Here is an 18,657-nt window from a genome sequence, read left to right on the forward strand (position 1 = left end):
TTCAGTTTTAAATTCTTATTTACAAACCTTAATTTTATCTTATTTCTTCCTGCCTTTGTAGTAAAGCTTAATTTTTACCTGTAACCTAAACAACCTTTAAAACAAATCATTTATCCCAAAGGTTTGTATGTCATAATTGCCTGGTTATTTGGATGATGGATGCGTCATATCCGAAAACACACTAGTTATTGTGTGAAATTTATTTCAACATGCATTATCTAAACCACCAAAGATGAGAACACTGCATGGATAAATATGATAAAAATATGATGGATTTAGAAGCTCAATGCTCAGGTTTAGTATTTAGTCATTTTTATTATATCGTTGTCTCAAAAATGTTAAAGAAGACCAGCAAAGGAAGTGTTAACGCATTTTCAAATTTTTGCCTGTTCTCTTGTCTGGGAAGGAAGTAATTCTAGCCTATGAGCTCTTGAATGCTTTACAAGTAATAGAAACCAAGTGGGAAAAGCAGGTTCTATATTTTAATGCTGACATCCTCATAGGAAAAAAAAATGAAAGATTCAGAATACTTGGCTGTGATTCAGTACCTAAACACTTCCTGGTGTTTTCCAGAATCCCCTGGAGACCCATAAAAGCTTCGGTGCTGGAGGTGCCCATTGTCGCTTACACTTAGGCCAGTTTATCAAACTAACGAGCTCAAGAGTGATGCTATTTCCAGGTTCAACTCCATGAGGGGAGAACAGAGAGAAAACAGAACCAAAATTCACGCAGAAGAGTAATCCTAAGGGCCAGCCTGACAAAAAATTGATTAACTCATACACACCAAATCTTATCCAGAGTAATATTCTTTGTGGAGATTTTACTCAACAAATCTTACGCCAGTTCCTTCAGTCAAAGCTTTATAGATAAAGCACTGCGGTTTTTACACTGGCTGATGTGTATTGATACAGACTTAAAAACAGTACCGTATGGCTTCTTCCACTAGCATGATATTTGCAAACAACTGTAAAATGCATAGAATGTATTTTTCTTTTGTTAGGTGCCTAATGCCTTAAAAAATTAACAGAAGGAGAAGGAAGTCCTACAATTCATTTAGACGAAAATTTTCTCTGCCTTGGAATTTGAATGATGGGTAAAATTGGGGGGGGAGAATAGTGAGTTTCTGTATAATTTGTGTTTTCAAAACAACCACTGTATTAGAACGTGAGATACAGTATCAACAGATAATAGAAAATGGAACTTACACAAATGTGTATTTCTTAAAAGCTTTTGTTATCTGTTATTTTCTAACCATGTAGGCAAAATTTAGTCACATGTGGGATACAATTATGTTGATAGTAACATATCATATAATTTAAATAGTAAGTCCCTCTTACAGTTTTGCTTCATGCAGTGTTGAATCATCTCGAAATTCAACTGGTGTTTGTTAAATGGATCACTCAAATGCTGTCAATCAAACATTAACACAAAATTCTGAGGTGACTTACTGCAGTTTGGTTCTAGTGTTGCATTTACGGTGTAACCAAATACGAATTTTCTGAGCTGTACAGTTGTTCTTTTAGCATTATAAATTTGCGTTCTTTTTCACTTTCTTTTTTTCTTCGTTTTCCCTTCCCTCTTCTTCCTTCTTCAATACATTCACGAAGTAGGAGAACTTCTGTATTAACTTTATTGCTTATTTAAAAAAATTTCTGGGACTTCCCTGGTGGTTCAGTGGTTAAGACGCCAAGCTTCTAAGGCAGGGGTGTGGGTTCCATCTCTGGTGGGGGAACTAAGATCTCACATGCCTAATGGTGTGGCCAAGAAATAAAATTTAAAAAAAATTTCTTTCTGGGATATTTTAACATATCATTCGGATGAAGCATTAAAATTTTTTAATTTGTGCTGCATTTTTTCCTTGTTTTATGGTAGAAAAACAAAACTAGTATATACAGATGATCTGCTAATGTTTCTTAACCTTTACGTATGTGCCCAAGAGAAGACATTTTTTCTTGGAACAGCATTTAAACAAAAAGAGTCAAATATTATGTCTATAACTCTTGCATTCATGGTTATATTTTTTAAACTTTAAAACATTATTATTTACATTAATGTTTGAAGTATTTTCTCTTGAGGAACTACCTGTATTTTTTGCATAATGGCCTAGTTTCAATAGTAATATTTTGTAAATGATGATGGTAAAATTTATGTTCTTGGACTGTCTGGTCATGATTCACTCTATTTTGAACTTAAAAAAGATTTCTTTCCCAACTGAATGGTCATGCCTCACATTTATCCTACCCCGTGACCTACTATTTTCGCCTTGAAAATGCATGATAATCTGATCATGTTTTTATCATCAGTAATTTCATACACAAATCACAAAGCCCATGGATTTCCTCACATGTCACATACTCTTATTTATCTTTTTGCTATTTATGGTTGATGCTTTTGGGAGAAGAATTTGGATTTAGTATAAATCAAAGCTTGGTGCCTAGGTTTGCCATTAAGTGTCTGTATTTTTGCTGTAACGCTGGGAACAAGAGTGTGAAGAAGCCCTTGGGGGAGCAGATGCTCCCTCCCCATCGCCCTCTGCCACAAATGCGTAGACAAGGCTTCCACTAAAGCTAAGAAAAATGGAATAACCACCACTTTACATTTCGGTGACCTTTCATGTACTTTCCCAGTACTTTCCCCCTCTTTCGACAGGATCCTGTTTTCAGTTTTAGAAATTATCTTTCCCTCATGAGCATGGTTAATCAAAGCCTTCACACTTCCCACTATAGAGGCCAAAGAGGTAGAAACTTCTTATTATTCCAGGGCAGGCAAGGGTGGGCAAGTGAACTAAGCTCAGTAAATCAGACTCTCTTAACCCTGGACTTTGGATTGTGAGTGAAGCGACTCAGAGACCGAAAGAGTGTCCAAAGGCAGTGAGCCCTGTCTGTGGTTCTGCTTGAGCAGAACCTTTGTTCACGCCCGGTTCTGTAGCCTCCCCATAAATTCTGGAGACTCCCAGATCTCCTTCCAAGTGCATTTCCTTTTTGCTTTTGCTGTCCGAACAACAGTGGCCTATCGGTTTTTGTTGCCACTGAAGAACTCTGAGGGAAAGAGAATACACCTCTCACCGCCCCGCTGGAGTGAGGAGCGGGCATCGCCATCCCCACCCCCAGTTCACAGGCTGGGAGCTGGGGTTCAGGGGCCTGAATGACTCGCCCCAGATCTCACAGTGAGGGCGCGACAGAGCTATCGTTCGTTCCCACAGCGTGGATCTCTACTTCAGAGACACGTCTTTCAGGTTCACCTGAAAGACACTATTTCGAACCCAAAGAGGCTGCATTTAAACCAGAAGAGACAGAGATACCTTAAAAAGCAAGCTTTGATTTTTATTTCTGTGCGTCTTCTCATCCGCCCACCCCACTAACTCCAGGGTTTGTTACAGAAAATAAAGATACATTTTCCCTTGTGCCTCTGAGCACAGCTTGCTGAACGTTATTTTTGTTTACCTCAGTTACGATAACTGCGTGCTTATTTGCGTAAGTATTCAGTTAATGTCTGTCTCACCCTCTTGACTGTCAGCTCCCCAAGGCGGGGGTTGTGTCTGCCTCCCTCTCTATTAGATGAAGGACCGAGTGGCACAAGAGTGAGTGCTCAGTATGTATTTTCTAATTGTCCAACGACTGGCACCCAGCAGTTACTCAGGAACCGAATCTTTCTGCCACCTGATAGAGACTGCTGGCTTCATTTGTCTGAGATTCTGTCAAATAGAAACCTTTATTTTTAATAGGTTAAGAGGAATGACTACTGAAGGACAGTTGAAAAGATATCTACTTAAATTAAAAGAGTGAATTTAATTTACTTAAAAATGTATAAATATATGATTTCTAGTATTATCTGTATAGCTAACAAACTTCTACAAGACTTTTTGCCAGGAGTGTGTAAAATGTGTACCATAATTTGTTTTTATTTAATGAGCTCATTTAGAAAAGTACATCTAAATGACTATCTGAGTATCCTCTTTGACATGAATGTCTCTAAAATACACATTTGCTGTGCTAAATTTTTCCTAATACACAAGAAGGTAAATGTATACCTAGCAGAGTGCAAAGTCATCTTTTATGTCACTTGAATGTAGCAAGTCCCCTACATATGATTGAGTTCTGGTCCAAGAGTGGGCTCCTAAGTTCAATTTGTTCTCAAATCCGACACAGTTAGCCCAGGTACCCAACTAACCCGATCTGCTATGTAGTACTGTATGTGATAGGTTTGTAACACTTCCCACACAACAGCACACAGAAAACAAACGCAAAGAATAAAGAAACTATTTTTAATCTTATAGAACAGCTTCCCTCGTGGCTCAGATGGTTAAGAATCTGCCTGCAAGGTGGGAGACTTGGGTTCGATCCCCGGGTAGAGAAGAGCCCCTGGAGAAGAGAATGGTAACCCACTCCAGTATTCGTGCCTTGAATCCCATGGACAGAGGAGCCTGGTGGCCGACAATCCATGGGGTTGCAGAGTCAGACGTGACTGGGTAACTAACACATACGCCTTGAAAAGCACAGTAGTACCAGCTACATCACCTGTGCTTTAACACTGACTTCTGGACATCCTGGGCGCGGAATAAAGGGAAGGAAATAAAGGGAATGGCGAACGCTATGCGTGTGCTGTGTGTGCTACGTTGCTTCAGTCACGTCTGACTCTTTGAGACCCCACAGACTCCTAGGTCATGGGATTCTCCAGGTAAGAATACTGGAGTGGGCTGCCGTGCCCGCCTGCAGGGGATCTTCCCGACCGGGGATTGAACCCCCGTCTCTCATGTCTCCTGCCCTGGCAGAGGGGCTCTTCACCACCAGCACCACACGGAAGCACAACAACTCGCAGAGGACGCAACACGTGACAACGCGCGCCAGACACGCGGACTGACTTACGTGACTGGACACGTGAGCGTGCGTGCATCTTTTAAAGTTGGCAGCTGGAAGGCTTGTACGCAGTGGACTTACTGTCTGTAATAACCTGGGGAACTCCAGGCGCTGCATTACTAGAGCTGTGTCTTACGGATTGTGCCTACGTGTTACACATAGGCGGCCAGGCTTTCTGGATCCCGAACTGTAGCCCCTTCACAAGGGAAAAGTGGTGGCTGACTAGGGTGAGCAACGGGTGCTGGTTTGCCCAGGACTTTGTGCTGCAAGTTCCACCTTCTGGGGAACTCCTCAGCCCTGGCACCTTCTGGCCGGCACACTTGTAACTGAAGGGCACCATAGTTTAGATTTGGCTCAGTCCAAAGACCTTGGGACAAGGAAGCAATGGCAAAGAGGAGACAAATAACACCATCCTAAAAGAAGTGGAAAAGTGGGCTTAAGAAATGGATTCTATTGCTCATTTCCTACTTAACTGTCTTAACTTGAGTTTTTCCAGTGGTCATGTATGGATGTGAGAGTTGGACTGTGAAGAAAGCTGAGCGCCAAAGAATTGATGCTTTTGAACTGTGGTGTTGGAGAAGACTCTTGAGAGTCCCTTGGACTGCAAGGAGATCCAACCAGTCCATTCTAAAGGAGATCAGCCCTGGGATTTCTTTGGAAGGAATGATGCTAAAGCTGAAACTCCAGTACTTTGGCCACCTCATGTGAAGAGTTGACTCATTGGAAAAGACCCTGATGCTGGGAGGGATTGGGGGCAGGAGGAGAAGGAGACGACAGAGGATGAGATGGCTGGATGGCATCACTGACTCGATGGACGTGAGTCTGAGTGAACTCCGGGAGTTGGTGATGGACAGGGAGGCCTGGCGTGCTGCGATTCATGGGGTCGTAAAGAGTCGGACACGACTGAGCGACTGAACTGAACTGAACCGTAGCGCACCCTGAGATACAGACCCAAGTGCAAGTAGATTATCTGGGGAGTGACCCCAAGAAACATCCATAAAGGAACGGGGCAGTGAGACTAGGATTGAGAACAGCCAATGAAAGATGCGCTGTCAAGCAAGCTGACTTCCCTGGTGGCTCAGTGGTAAAGAACCTGCCTACCAATGCAGGAGACGTGGGTTTCATTCCTGGGTCGGGAAGATATCCTGGAGAAGGAAATGACAACCCACTCCAGTATTCTTGCCTGGGAAATCCCATGGACAGAGGAATCTGGTGGGCTACAGTCTATGAGGTTGCTAAAGAGATGGTCATGGCTAAGCGACTAAGCAACAAGATAAAATAGGTTAGTTCTGCGAGTAACATGAGCCTCATCCCTCGTGGGAACCCTAGGAGCTAGAGCGGACTGCATGCCTGCTGGACAGGAGGGAGAGGGAGCTGGGGTATTTATATACCGGTTCCTGTTGGTCACTGGTTGAGAACTGCCCCTGGGATGTTAATTCTCCAGGACTCCTGGTTCAGCCCTGAGTGCATGAGCAGAGTGGGCTGCCACCCCCCCACCCCGCGCCCCATAGGAGCCCCCAGGCAGAGAGACGGGATGCTAGCAGCGGGAAGCTGCCCTAGAGAGCACTGTGGTGGAAACGCCTGAGGGATTGTGGGCGGGCCCCAGCCAGGCCCACTCCAACAGCCTTGGGCAAGGCACTTTCCCTTCTTGAGTTTTATTTTCTGTGATCATGTGAGAAGCGAGAGTTTGAAGAATGCCTCCTAAAAATGTGGACATGGACTGCTGCCAGGATGAGAGATGATTTTGGTGCTATATGGACACAGCTTCAGTAACACTGAATCCTGATTTGTCCAGTCCTTCCAGAAACATGGATGAGAGTCTACTTGCGTGTTTCTTTGTCCTAAACACTTATCCTGCAATCTCCTCTTTTTCACTAAGAAGGAAGCAAACCCCAATAGAAAACCCAGTTTCTAGAATGTAATATACTACTCTTTTCTTTTTGTGGTTAGTTTCTATTTATGGTATGTGATCTTGGTCTTTAAATAAGTTAAACAGGTAAGAGCTGTACAGATGGAACATTAATCTGGTAAAAATCGCAAGGGTGCGATACTGAGTAAAATAAACTAAATGCTGTCCAGATTCAAGGTCAGTGTTCCTGCGTTTCCTTGAGGGTTTTTTTTTTTGGTGAAACTCCTGTTTCTGATCTTTTGGGTCATATGTTCAACCTTCTCGGCATTTGAGGGCTTAAACTCTTTTCCGCATTCACGTGTGTGTACCTGATAGGGAAAAACTAGGATAAATGGTTGTATAAAGATGGCCGGGTTCAGGCACGTTGCTGAAATGTGCCGTGGCAGGCTTCCTCAGCACCTTTCAATTCTGCCTAAAGAGGGATTTTAATTTGGTTGTTATCATTGTCTGCATCAGGCCATAGGACAGCATCAGCAGATTTGCGCTGAAGGCCAAAGGAGACATGTTTCAAAGAGGGGCAAACGTGTCCTCATTGTATACTCACTTGGAATCACGCTTGCAAGGCTCAAGGATTTCTAAACAAAGGAAGGTGTTTTAATAGGAAAAAGTGATGGTTTTAAGTCTTGATATGCTTTCAAAGAAAAACTATATTTTAAAGAATAGCCAATTTCATTTAATAGTTGGAGAGAAGAATTGTGAAATGCAGTGATTTCAAAAAGAATTTTGTGATTTGAAGCAATATATTCTAAGGATAGTCTGTTTTATCCACAGCAAATCTGAGATGCAGTATTTTCTGGAAATAGGTCAAATTCTGAGTTTTTGTACAAACACCATCTCCCACTAGAGGGCGCTCTTTAGTTGCATATTTAACGTTTTTCTTGTAAAAATAATTTGAAAAAATGACTATGGGGCTATGAATTCTGATACAATTCTTGTTGAGCATGTTATGAAATTTTCTCCAAGACATTGTTTTATTTTCAGCTTATGTGTGTGAAATTCTACTTTAAGAAGTATAACACGATCCTGAGTCTTTCAATATGTATAGAATCCCCATGGTATTATGCTACAATAGAAGCAAAGGTATAAGTTTAAATTATTGCAATCCCACAGGTCTTTTGACTATTGTTTCTCTATATATGTTACTGCACAAAGAAAATTTATTGTAAATATTAATACTGTCTGCTTAGATCCTTTGTGAAAAGACAGAGCAGCAGTGTGGTCTAGGTGGGTGATTCTGCTGTTTTTTTTCCAGAGTGATTTTTGTTATCTAAGCCAGTTTTCCAGGATATTCTTTTAATTTGTTTTTCAAGATTTCAGTCTGTTCAGCTTGTATTGTCTTAGCTCCCTGATAATCATGGCCTACTTTTTTTCTAGATTCTTTCCCTTTCTCCTTAGATTTGGGCTTCTCAAAGCAAACTGTATGAGATTCTGGTGATTCTGAAACCACACGTTTAAAAATAAATTACGACTCACTCCCCCCGCCCCAATATTCAGAAAAGTAAAATAATCAATAAAAGTTTCTCAATTTAAGTTGTTTCACTGCATTACAGTTTTAACTGCTGCAAATTAAGGCTATAACTTACTATGAGACTGACATAACGCAGACAAGCAAAACGTAGTTATTTAAAGTTTTATAAATTGATTCCCATGGTGTTCTACAGAAGACTTCATCTAAACGTGTTTGGGAATTCTAACTTGTCCTAAAATTACAATTCTTTTTTATTTTTATAATCGCACATATAATGTAGGAGAATACATTTTCATAAAAATGCAAACAATAATCATTTCAGGACATAATTTTTAACATAGAGGTATATGCTACCATCCCTTTTTATCCCTTCCTGAAAATTCTCTTCCTTCCCCAGAAATAATCACTGTTCACATACCCATGTATAGACTACAGATATCTCCTGTATGTATCTGTCATTTAAAAATAAGCTTTTAGTTTTTACTACTTTTATGGAATTTTAGCCTATGTATTGATGTACTGCTTTTTCTAGTTAACAACGTGTTTTGGTGATCTTTTTATTTCACTATGTGTAGGCTTAACTAACATTGTCTTTATAACCACTGGAGAATATTCCACAGTCTCTGTGGACGTTTTTTCACTTACATTCAGAGGTTAAGGCTGAATCCAGTTTTTAGAGTAGTTCACACTACCCTGCACGAGATGTCTTGGTGTGTGTCTCTGGTGCCTGTGTTGGTGGGTATGTTGAGTGGATCTCCGATGGGGGTGGGGGTGGAGTTTGGGGGCTTCCAGGATCACCTGAAGCTTGTGAGAATGTGGCAAAGCCTCTGAGCTTCCATGTGTGGATTTTGTGAAAAATCTCAGGCTCTGGTTCTTCAAGGATATGGCTGTGCCCCACCTGGTTCGATTTCTCAGAGAGAAGTGTCATTTGAGACCATTAATCTGATAAGGTAAACCTTTGTTAAAGAAAAAAATGAGAATTCAACTCTGAATACTTGTTGAGTACTTGATCCATGTAAGCTACTGTGCCAGTCATGGCTGGAAAAAATAAACAAACTGAGTTGGTGCTCACAGAGGGCAGCAGTGGCAGGCAGGGTTAACTGAGAACATAGCCAAACCTAATCCCATCGAGGAGAGTGAGAGACAGGGGAGCCGGGGAGAGAGAGAGACTGACTTGAGAGATCACCCAGCTGTGGGGACTCCTGAAGGAGGTGGCGCGGGTCTTGAAAGATGGGCTGGCCTTCCCCCCTGAAGATGAAGAGGAGAGAGGCGAGGGGTTGGAGCAGATGAGCTACTGTGTGAAAATGAAATGCATGCACCTAGTAGACAATTGGGAAAACACAAAGCACCTGAGGAAATCCCGCTAACTTGATCTCCCGAAGACAACCACTGCGCTAATTCTGACATATTTGAGTATTTTTCCCCAATGCATACTTTGTAATGCGGGGTCTGCTCTTCTCAACTGTGGGTGTCCTTAGTGAGCCTGGCTCAGCCGGCAAGAGCAGATGCAGAGGCCCCTCCTACTATCCTGAGGGCATCTGGGAAGGGCCCAATTGCCTGTTACAAGGAGATGATGCAATTGTAACGCTACGGAACAATATCCTCCTTCCTCAAGCTCAGTCTGGGATATACAAGTGTCTGATCACCATTTCTAGAAGGCACCATCCGGTGTACTGAAGAGAAAGTAAAAAATGTGCGATGTACCTATCAAAACACGCTACATCTTTCTACGCTTGTTGAGATGTCAATCAACACTGTGAGGTGATTTTTCTGCCCAGAGCTCCGACATTCTCGTGCCAGAATGGTGCTAAGGGATAGCCAGGCGGGTTCCAGGCTTTCCAGGTCAAGGAAGAAGTTTCTATTTGTTCATTAAGCAAACTTAAAAAATAATATAAGTATTAGGAAGACAGGAATCTCTGTTTTAGGGTGTGTGTTTTAGGGGATCTGTCTTCCATCCTGAAGAAAGTTCTCTTTCTTAGAAGAATGTCTCTCACTCCAAGTGTCTTCTAAATGTAGCAACAAAGAAGCAGAGGACAAGTTGTTTTTTGTTTTTTTTTTTAGAGACTGTTTGAAACTTCAGATCCTGTGATATATTTTAAGCATAATTTTTATTGGAGTGCAGCCTGGATCAGCAGGGCTTTGACAGGCCGAAGAAAGAGGGCGCACCCTAGAGGGAGGGACAGTGGGATACCAGGTATACTGGGGTCGGGCAGGGACTCTGGGCTGCCTGACTTGGATGGAGCTTCTGAAGGTCCCAAGGCGCTGCAACACACAGATCTGGTGCTCCAGGACTGTGCTGGGCCCTCGCTATTTCTTCGGCAGCACAAGCCCTTTTTGCATCCTCCCCAGGCGTGGGAGATTCGCCACACGTGAGCACCCACTGTCTGTCATTAGAAGGCTCACCGTCCCAGCCTCCCCGGCAGCTCTCATACAGCAAAACTCAGACACCCACTTCGGACCCTGAGATTCCTGCAGGCGCCCTGCGGAGTGCACTCCCGTGAGTGGAGGGGAGCCCTGTCCAGGTTCTGGAGGCAGCAGCTGCAGAGGCATTCGGGCGCTGTCCAGAGCCCACCGCAGGGCCAAGCAAGGGGGCCGGCTTCAGGGGCTGAGGCTGCAGGGCACGTCTGTCCCCGAGCAGGTCTGCATGGCCGCAGGCGAGCTTCCTGGCTGGGCTGCCTCCAGCCCGCTTCTCAGTCCCTCATGGAGATTCTCTCACTATAAACTATCCTTTTCCACTCAAGACAGCCAGAGATGGTTTCTGTTGCAACTCCGAGTCCTGACCTTGGGATGGCTGCTTTTGAGGAGTGGTGAGAGAGGAGGCTGCGTGAGGCCCTTGTGATGTGAGTTCACATGGTGGCTCAGATGGTGAGGAACCCGCCTGCAATGACCTGGGTTCCATCCCTGGGTCAGGAAGATCCCCTGGAGAAGGAAATGGCTACCCACTGCAGTATTCTTGCCTGGGAATCCCATGGACAGAGGAGCCTGGTGGGCTACAGTCCAAGGGGTTGCAAAGAGTCAGACACGACTGAATGACTAACACTTTAACATTGAACAAGGGTTTATTAGGACATTGGCTTTATAATAATAAAACTTAATTTCTCAGACAATTCAAAAAGAATATATTAAGCACATGAAAAATCATGTAGTCTCAGTAATAGCAGAACTGCAAGTAAAATCACACATTATTTTTATTTCAGAGAAATGGGAAAGATTTTTTAAAACGTTCAGTGCTGATAAAGATGTGAAAATAAGACATTTGTGGTTCAATCATATTCCAGAGATCCTTCCAGAAGGAAGTTAGCGATAACTAGCTAACTAACTTTATATGTCCATGTGTCTTGATCCAGCAGTTTCATGTCTAGGAGTTTACTTAGGAAAATAATTAGATGAGTCCAGAGGACTTTCAGATAGATGGAGATATAAAAATGTCAGCTTTACTTCTGATGAAAAAAAAATTTTTTTTTTTTTTTTTTTAAGGATGTATTGAGCAGTATGTCCATCTGGGCACAGTTTACCCAGGGAAAAGTTACACTTGTCAAAGGTTGCTGCCTCAGGTTACATGGTTCTGGGATAGAGAAGAAAGGCTGCTGCTGCTGCTAAGTCACTTCAGTCGTGTCCAACCCTGTGCGACCCCATAGACGGCAACCCACCAGGCTCCGCCGTCCCTGGGATTCTCCAGGGAAGAACACTGGAGTGGGTTACAATTTCCTTCTCCAAAGCATGAAAGTGAAAAGTGAACGTGAAGTCGCTCAGTCGTGTCGGACTCTTCGTGACCCCATGGACTGCAAGCTACCAGGCTCCTCCATCCATGGGATTTTCCAAGCAGCAGGTTCTAAATTAGCTTTTTACTGTTAGCCCGCCCACCTGAGCCTTGTGGACCAATGGCTATCGCCCGTCAATCAAGTAACTCACTTCTCTGGGGGCGGGAGCACGCGTGTCACGTGCTCGCAGTCTCTCTCCAGGGAAACGCGAGACAAGAGGATAAACGTTCCTGGCCCAGTAGCACCGTAGGATTCCATTTCTGTTTTTTAAAAATGCGTGTATGTTGGTGGAAATAGGTATAAAAATGGGCCTGAGATGGATATTTGATCAGGATGATTCCCTGTGGGTTGGGGCTGGGAGGTCATCTTCAGTTGCTATTATTGGACTTTCAAAAATGCACAATAATTATTTTTCACGAGGGAAAAAACTGAAACATATTTCATTAGAAAATGAAGTTTCTGTTCAAACAGAGTGTAATGCTTACGGTATGTAAATGACATTTAGTCATACAACAGCAAGTGTCTTTTATAGTTAGCTAAACATTGACAATCCAGCGACACGGACTCCACGATGAGAGCAGTGATGGGTTCTGCGTGTGTTCTCTGCTGTCTTTTTCTTCGGCGGCACTGGGTCTTCGCTGCTGCGGGCTTTCTCTGGTTGCGGTGGGCGCGGGGGGCGGGGAGGGAGCTGCTCCTCCTTGCCATGTGCGGGCTTCTCGTTGCAGGGGCTTCTCTTCTCGCAGAGAATGGGCTCCAGGTGCGTGGGCTTCAGAAGCTGTGGCGCACGGGTTGAGCTGCCCTGAGGCACGTGGGGTATCCCTGGACCAGGGGCCGAGCCAGTGTCACCTGCGCTGGCAGGCGGACTGCCCACCACTGGACCCCCAGAGAAGCCCTCTGCTGCCCTTTCAGTATCCAGATGTAAACCAAGTCCCTCCTCTGCTCCCCCCCAGACCTCTCTCAAACCCTCTTTATTAAAACCATTTCTCATGTTTTCATTGTACCTCGAAAGAGAAGTCATCCTCAGTACATTAACGTCCTGCGTGAACACAAGACACACGGAGGTACCGGGATTCAAAAATCAAGCTTTTAGAGTGATTCTTTGCCGGGGACGTGAAGGCAGTGAACCTGGAATCTGGTAAACTTGCATCCCAGATTCTGTTAGGGAAGCTGTTTCAGATGCATGCAGTTCATTAAAATGAAAACGAAAAAAAGAAAAGACAAGAAAAAAGGCAAATGATTGGTCTAAGAGGATTATTGGTCTCTTTCGCTTACCTTTTCATTTCTCTCCTATTCAATCAGCTTGTATTTAATACCAAAAATAAGCCTAATTAATCTCACACTTAGAAATCAGTAGCTTTCAGAGGTGATGGCACAGAGGACTGTGTCTTTTGTCTTCAGAATTTCAGCACCACACCCTGCTCCTTTTGTGTCCACTGACATCTGTGGAGCCCTACTTTATTGTGGGCGCTGGAAGGCAATGTTCGTTGTCTCTCTAACATCTGTTCTTGTTTCTTCCTTGTCAGCAGACTCCGACTCTGCCTCGGCGCTCAGGGTGTCCACATAAACAAACGCACTGTCCTCCCACCTGCCCGCCGCCAGGGGTGGCCACTAGCGCAGTTCTAGTAGGGAAGACTGAGCCAGCCTTTCTGCTAAACTTGTTTTCTTTCCGACCTTCCCCCTTTTGTCCCTCTGCCGTTTTTATTCTTCTCACCTGGAATACAGATGTGAGGCCTGGAGCAGAAGCAGTCGCCTTGTGACCATGGGGATCACTGCCTTATGCTGAGAGTGATGAAGCAGAAAGAAGGAAGGCCTGAGGGCTTGGTTGACCAGCTCTGGTCTATAAACCTCTGGACTTCCTGTTGTATAAGATGAAGAAATCTCTACTTTTTAAGGTCAGTAGCTTAGGGCTTTCTCTTATGTGCAGCCCAAAGTATTCTTCTAAAATACTGAGGTGAAATCCATATAACCACTTTGAAGTGAATTCACTTCAGGGAAATTTAGCACATTCACAGTGTTGTGCAACTCCCACCTCTGTCTAGTTTCAAAACATCTTCATCACCCCCGAACCAAAGTAATTCTTGACTGACACCGGCGTTAGACCAGTGTTTTCTTATTGAACGCTCTGGACGGGCCTGATAAAGTAGATACTGGTACCAGACGTTGTGTGCTGCTGTGCACCGATCACTTCCTGTTTTCCAGTCTTGTCTTTTTTTTTTAAGCTTTCATTTTAATAAACTGCATCTGAAACATCTACCCTGACAGAATCTAGGATGCACGTTTACCAGGTTTCGGGGTCACGGCACGAGTTCTTCCGAGTCCTGGCAGCAGCACTCACTTTCCCTGGGGAACAGCGTCTTCCTCACGTGCCCATGTGTTCTGAGCAGCACCGACGCCTTTATGGCTCCATCGCGGGTTTCTGGATGAGCAGAGCGTCCCTGGGTCAGGGACAGGCTTAGGGATGGACACACGACACTGGGCCCGACACCTTTAGGGCTCCGTCGCGGGTTTCCAGATGAGCAGAGCATCACTGGGTCAGGGACAGGCTTAGGGATGGACACACGACACTGGGCCTGACGCCTTTAGGGCTCCATCGAGGGTTTCCGGATGAGCAGAGCATCACTGGGTCAGGGACAGGCTTAGGGATGGACACACGACACTGGGCCCGACACCTTTAGGGCTCCATCGCGGGTTTCCGGATGAGCAGAGCATCACTGGGTCAGGGACAGGCTTAGGGATGGACACACGACACTGGGCCAGTGTTCAAATGGCTGGAGAGGGCTGTTCTAGTTTTCATTCGAAAAATACAAAAGCCAGGAGCTCCCGGCCACCATCCTGCCCCTATTTGGAACTGGTCAGCCTGAATGTGAAGCTGATACAGTGGAGGGCAAAGCCAAGACACAGGGTTACCAGGTCCTGATGAGATTTTTGAGCTCCCCAAGTGACTGGGGTAGAAGCCAGCTCTAGTTTCAATATCTTCAAATATTTGAGTTAATCTCCTTTTTCTTCAACCCATTTGAATAGGATTTTCTGTCACTTACACTTAAAAGAGTACCACCTCTCACTGCAGTAGTAGTATACCAGCCCCATTTTACAGATGTGGAACCGAGCGTCCAGGATGACAGAATTTTCCCAAGACCACCCAGCTTTGAACTCAAGTCAGTGTCCCTCCAAAGTTGGTCAGCTTTACCACTAAGAAATCACTTACCTACTTCTGTTCGATGCTGGCTGCATCCAAGTCTGGGAGTCAGGATTTCCCTGGTGGTCTAGTGGTTAAGATCCATGCTTCCATTGCAGGGGGTGCATGTTCCATCCCTGGTCTGGGAACTAAGATCACACATGTCACGTGGGAAAAAAAAATTTTTTTGAATTGAGTAAGAAGGAAACTACAGTGTATCAACTTAAAACATTAGATGGGAAAACAAACAAATGAAAAACAAAGATGGGAGTCAAGTTCCACCATCTTGCTAGTGAATGGGAATCTGTGGTTCTCTTGGGTCCCAGGCTGAAAACGCTTGTTGGACGTTGGCAGGAAGAAAAGAAACATTTCCTTGAACAGATTAATTTTTGGACTTGGTATTTATAATTAGCTATTTTTGAGTTAGTGACAGCAACCTCTGTGGGTTATTTATTCATCGCGTCTGATTCTGAAGCAAAACAGCTTTGATTTGGTTTCCCAGTGACCAGATGAACCGTATCGTCGGGCAGTTGGGAGAGAAGTTCCTAACAACAAGAAATAAAAAGGAAGGATCTGAGCACTCCTCCTTCTCCTCCAACATTCTTTGGGAAACATGCTTCGCTAGGTTCTGGACTAGTTCACTCACGTGTCACTAGCAAAATACTGAAGAGGCAGAGGAGCCTCATGGAAACAGTTTTATTGAGTGCCTCTGTGACAAAAATATCTTCAAAGGGAGTTCTATCAATTTTATGAAGCTACATTGCGCACTTTTACACGACAAGCATATCAAGCACAATCGCATTTGAATTAGCAATCAGGTTTTAATAGTATTTGACACTTCCCCACCTTGTACTGGCAGAAGCTGTCTCTCTGAGGAGAGACACCGGGAGAGGAAAAGTCAGCCTCCTGCTGAGAAGTGGGTGGCGTCCGAAAGTTCATTTGTGAATTTGTTAGTTGTTGCTCAGAACACATGTTCCCACAGTCAGAACGGGGTTTAGTTTCCTGTGCTGACACTCAAGGGCCAAGGGAGCCCCTTGTATCAGTTAAGGGGTTTTGGTGTCAAATAATAGAAATGAACTCTGGTTAGTTTCAGCCAAATTACTGCAAGGATGCTGGGAGCTCTGAATGGTGGGAAAGCGGAGGGACTAGACTTTCCACGGGGAAGCCCCAAGAGGCCCACAATAATGACCACCATCGTAATGTCTGTCATCACCCTGTCTACCAAAAATCTGGTCCTTCCTGTGGTCCTCCCCCTCAGCAAATGGCTCCTCAGCCCATCAGGGTGGAATTGTCCTTGACTCTCCCATTTTTCTCACGCTTCACATCCAGGTGTTTGGTAAACCTGGTTAGCTCTACCTTCTAAATATGCATGGTATCTGATTACTTCCCATTCACCCCACGGGTACAACCTTGATCCTGCTGCTGCTGCTGCTGCTGCTGCGTCTCTTCAGTCGTGTCTGACTCTGTGCGACCCCATAGACCGCAGCCCACCAGGCTCCGCCGTCCCTGGGATTCTCCAGGCGAGAACACTGGAGTGGGTTGCCATTTCCTTCTCCAATGCAGGAAAGTGAAAAGTGAAAGTGAAGTCGCTCAGTCATGTCTGATTCTTCCCGACCCCATGGACTGCAGCCCACCAGGCTCCTCCGTCCATGCGATTTTCCAGGCAAGAGTACTGGATCCTAGGCATCATCATTTCTCACCGGAAACACTGCCGTCACCTCCTTGCTGGCCCTCCCTGCCTTCCCCTCTCAGGCTACGACATCCAGCAGCCAGAGGGATTAAGTTGAAATGGTTTGCTCATGTTTTGGTGAGTGGCTTGATCCGATTTGATTTGGGTCCTGCCTCTTCCCCTGCCTGCTCATCAATCACATTTCCATTCCATCCTTCTGCTCCAGCCACACTGACTTCCTCCTTCCTGTTTCTCAGATATAGTCAGCAGGCTCCTGCCTCAGGGCCTTCACACTTGCTCTACCTTTTGCCAGGAACACTTTTGCCAGAGCTTCTCTGTTCAAACATAGCTTCCTTAGTGAGGCCTTGTCTGATCACCCTCTAAAACAGAAGTCACCTTTCCCCATCTCTCTCACACTCTATCCCCTTCAGTCTACTTTTTCTTCATAGCCTCATCACCACTTGATGTTATATAAGACACGGATGCTTATAGTCCTAGGATATAAGCTACTTGGGGCTTCCCTGGTGGCTCAGACGGTATAGCATCTGCCTGCAATGTGGGAGACCCGGGTTTGATCCGTGGGTCAGGAAGATCCCCTAGAGAAGGAAATGGCAACCCACTCCAGTACTCTTGCCTGGAAAATTCCATGGATGGAGTAGCCTGGTTGGATACAGTCCATGGGGTCGCAAAGAGTTGGACACGACTGAGCAACTTCACTTTTCACTTTTCATCAGCTACTTAGGATATAAACAACTTAAATTTGTCTCTTTTTTTCAATTCCATGTCCTTACATTGGCACCTATTAAACTGCGTGTGTGTGTACTCTGTCGTATCCAACTCTTTGAGACCCCAGGGACTGCAGCATGCCAGGCTTCTCTGTCCATGGGATTTTCCAGGCAAGAATACTGGAGTGGGTTGTCATTTCCTCCTTCAGGAGATCTTTCTGACTCAGGGATCAAACCCATGTCTCTTGCATCTCTTGCATTGGCAGGTAGGTTCTTTACCAGCTGAGCCACCAGAGAAGCCACATATTAGGTGCTCAATAAATATTTTTTTTAGAATGAATGGATGAAGGTATGCATGGATAAATATAGGATCAGCCCTGTGGTGGGAACAGGTTCATTAGTCAGTGTGCTTTCCACTGGGAAGAATGAATTCTGATTAACTTTCCATCTCAAAAATAAAATTTCAGGAGGGGTTTCTGATGAGTGTAGGTTGACTAACAGGCTCATATCTTAGCAAAAGAACAGGATGCAAATCCCATGAGCTTCCCCAAAGAAGACACACTCCCAAAAGGAAACCAATTTTCAACAAATGGTAGCGGATTCTTTTTTTTTTTTTCTTTTTTTCTGGTCTCCCCACCCCCAAAATGTTAGGGTAGAGAGGGAGGGAGCGCAAACTCTGCCAGCCAAGTAGTCCCCACCGCGGATTCTTGAGATACAGGTGAGGGAGCTCTGTCCCAGTGTGTGAACTTGTGCATAGAAGTGAAGTAACTTTCTGCTGCAGGAATTTGATACTCCCAGTAACCAAAACCCAAGTAACAGAAGCTTAGACATACAAGGGCTTATTTTTCAGGCATAATTAATCACTGAGAAGACAGTTGCTGCTACTGGATCTGGAGCAACAGAATCAGATCTAGGCTGGCATTTCTGGATCTTCTTAGCCTTTCCCTCATGGTCAAAATATGGCAGCCATGTGTCCGAGATTCCTGCCTTCACACATCCTTCGAAGGAAGGAAGGAGGACAAATGACACTATGTTTTCTTCTGGTACGTCTCTCTCTAATCCTGGAAGGAAATATCCTTCCTAGGAGCTATCTG

The sequence above is a fragment of the Bos javanicus genome, chromosome 13 (genome assembly GCF_032452875.1).
Source record: "Bos javanicus breed banteng chromosome 13, ARS-OSU_banteng_1.0, whole genome shotgun sequence".
Lineage (NCBI taxonomy): Eukaryota > Metazoa > Chordata > Mammalia > Artiodactyla > Bovidae > Bos > Bos javanicus.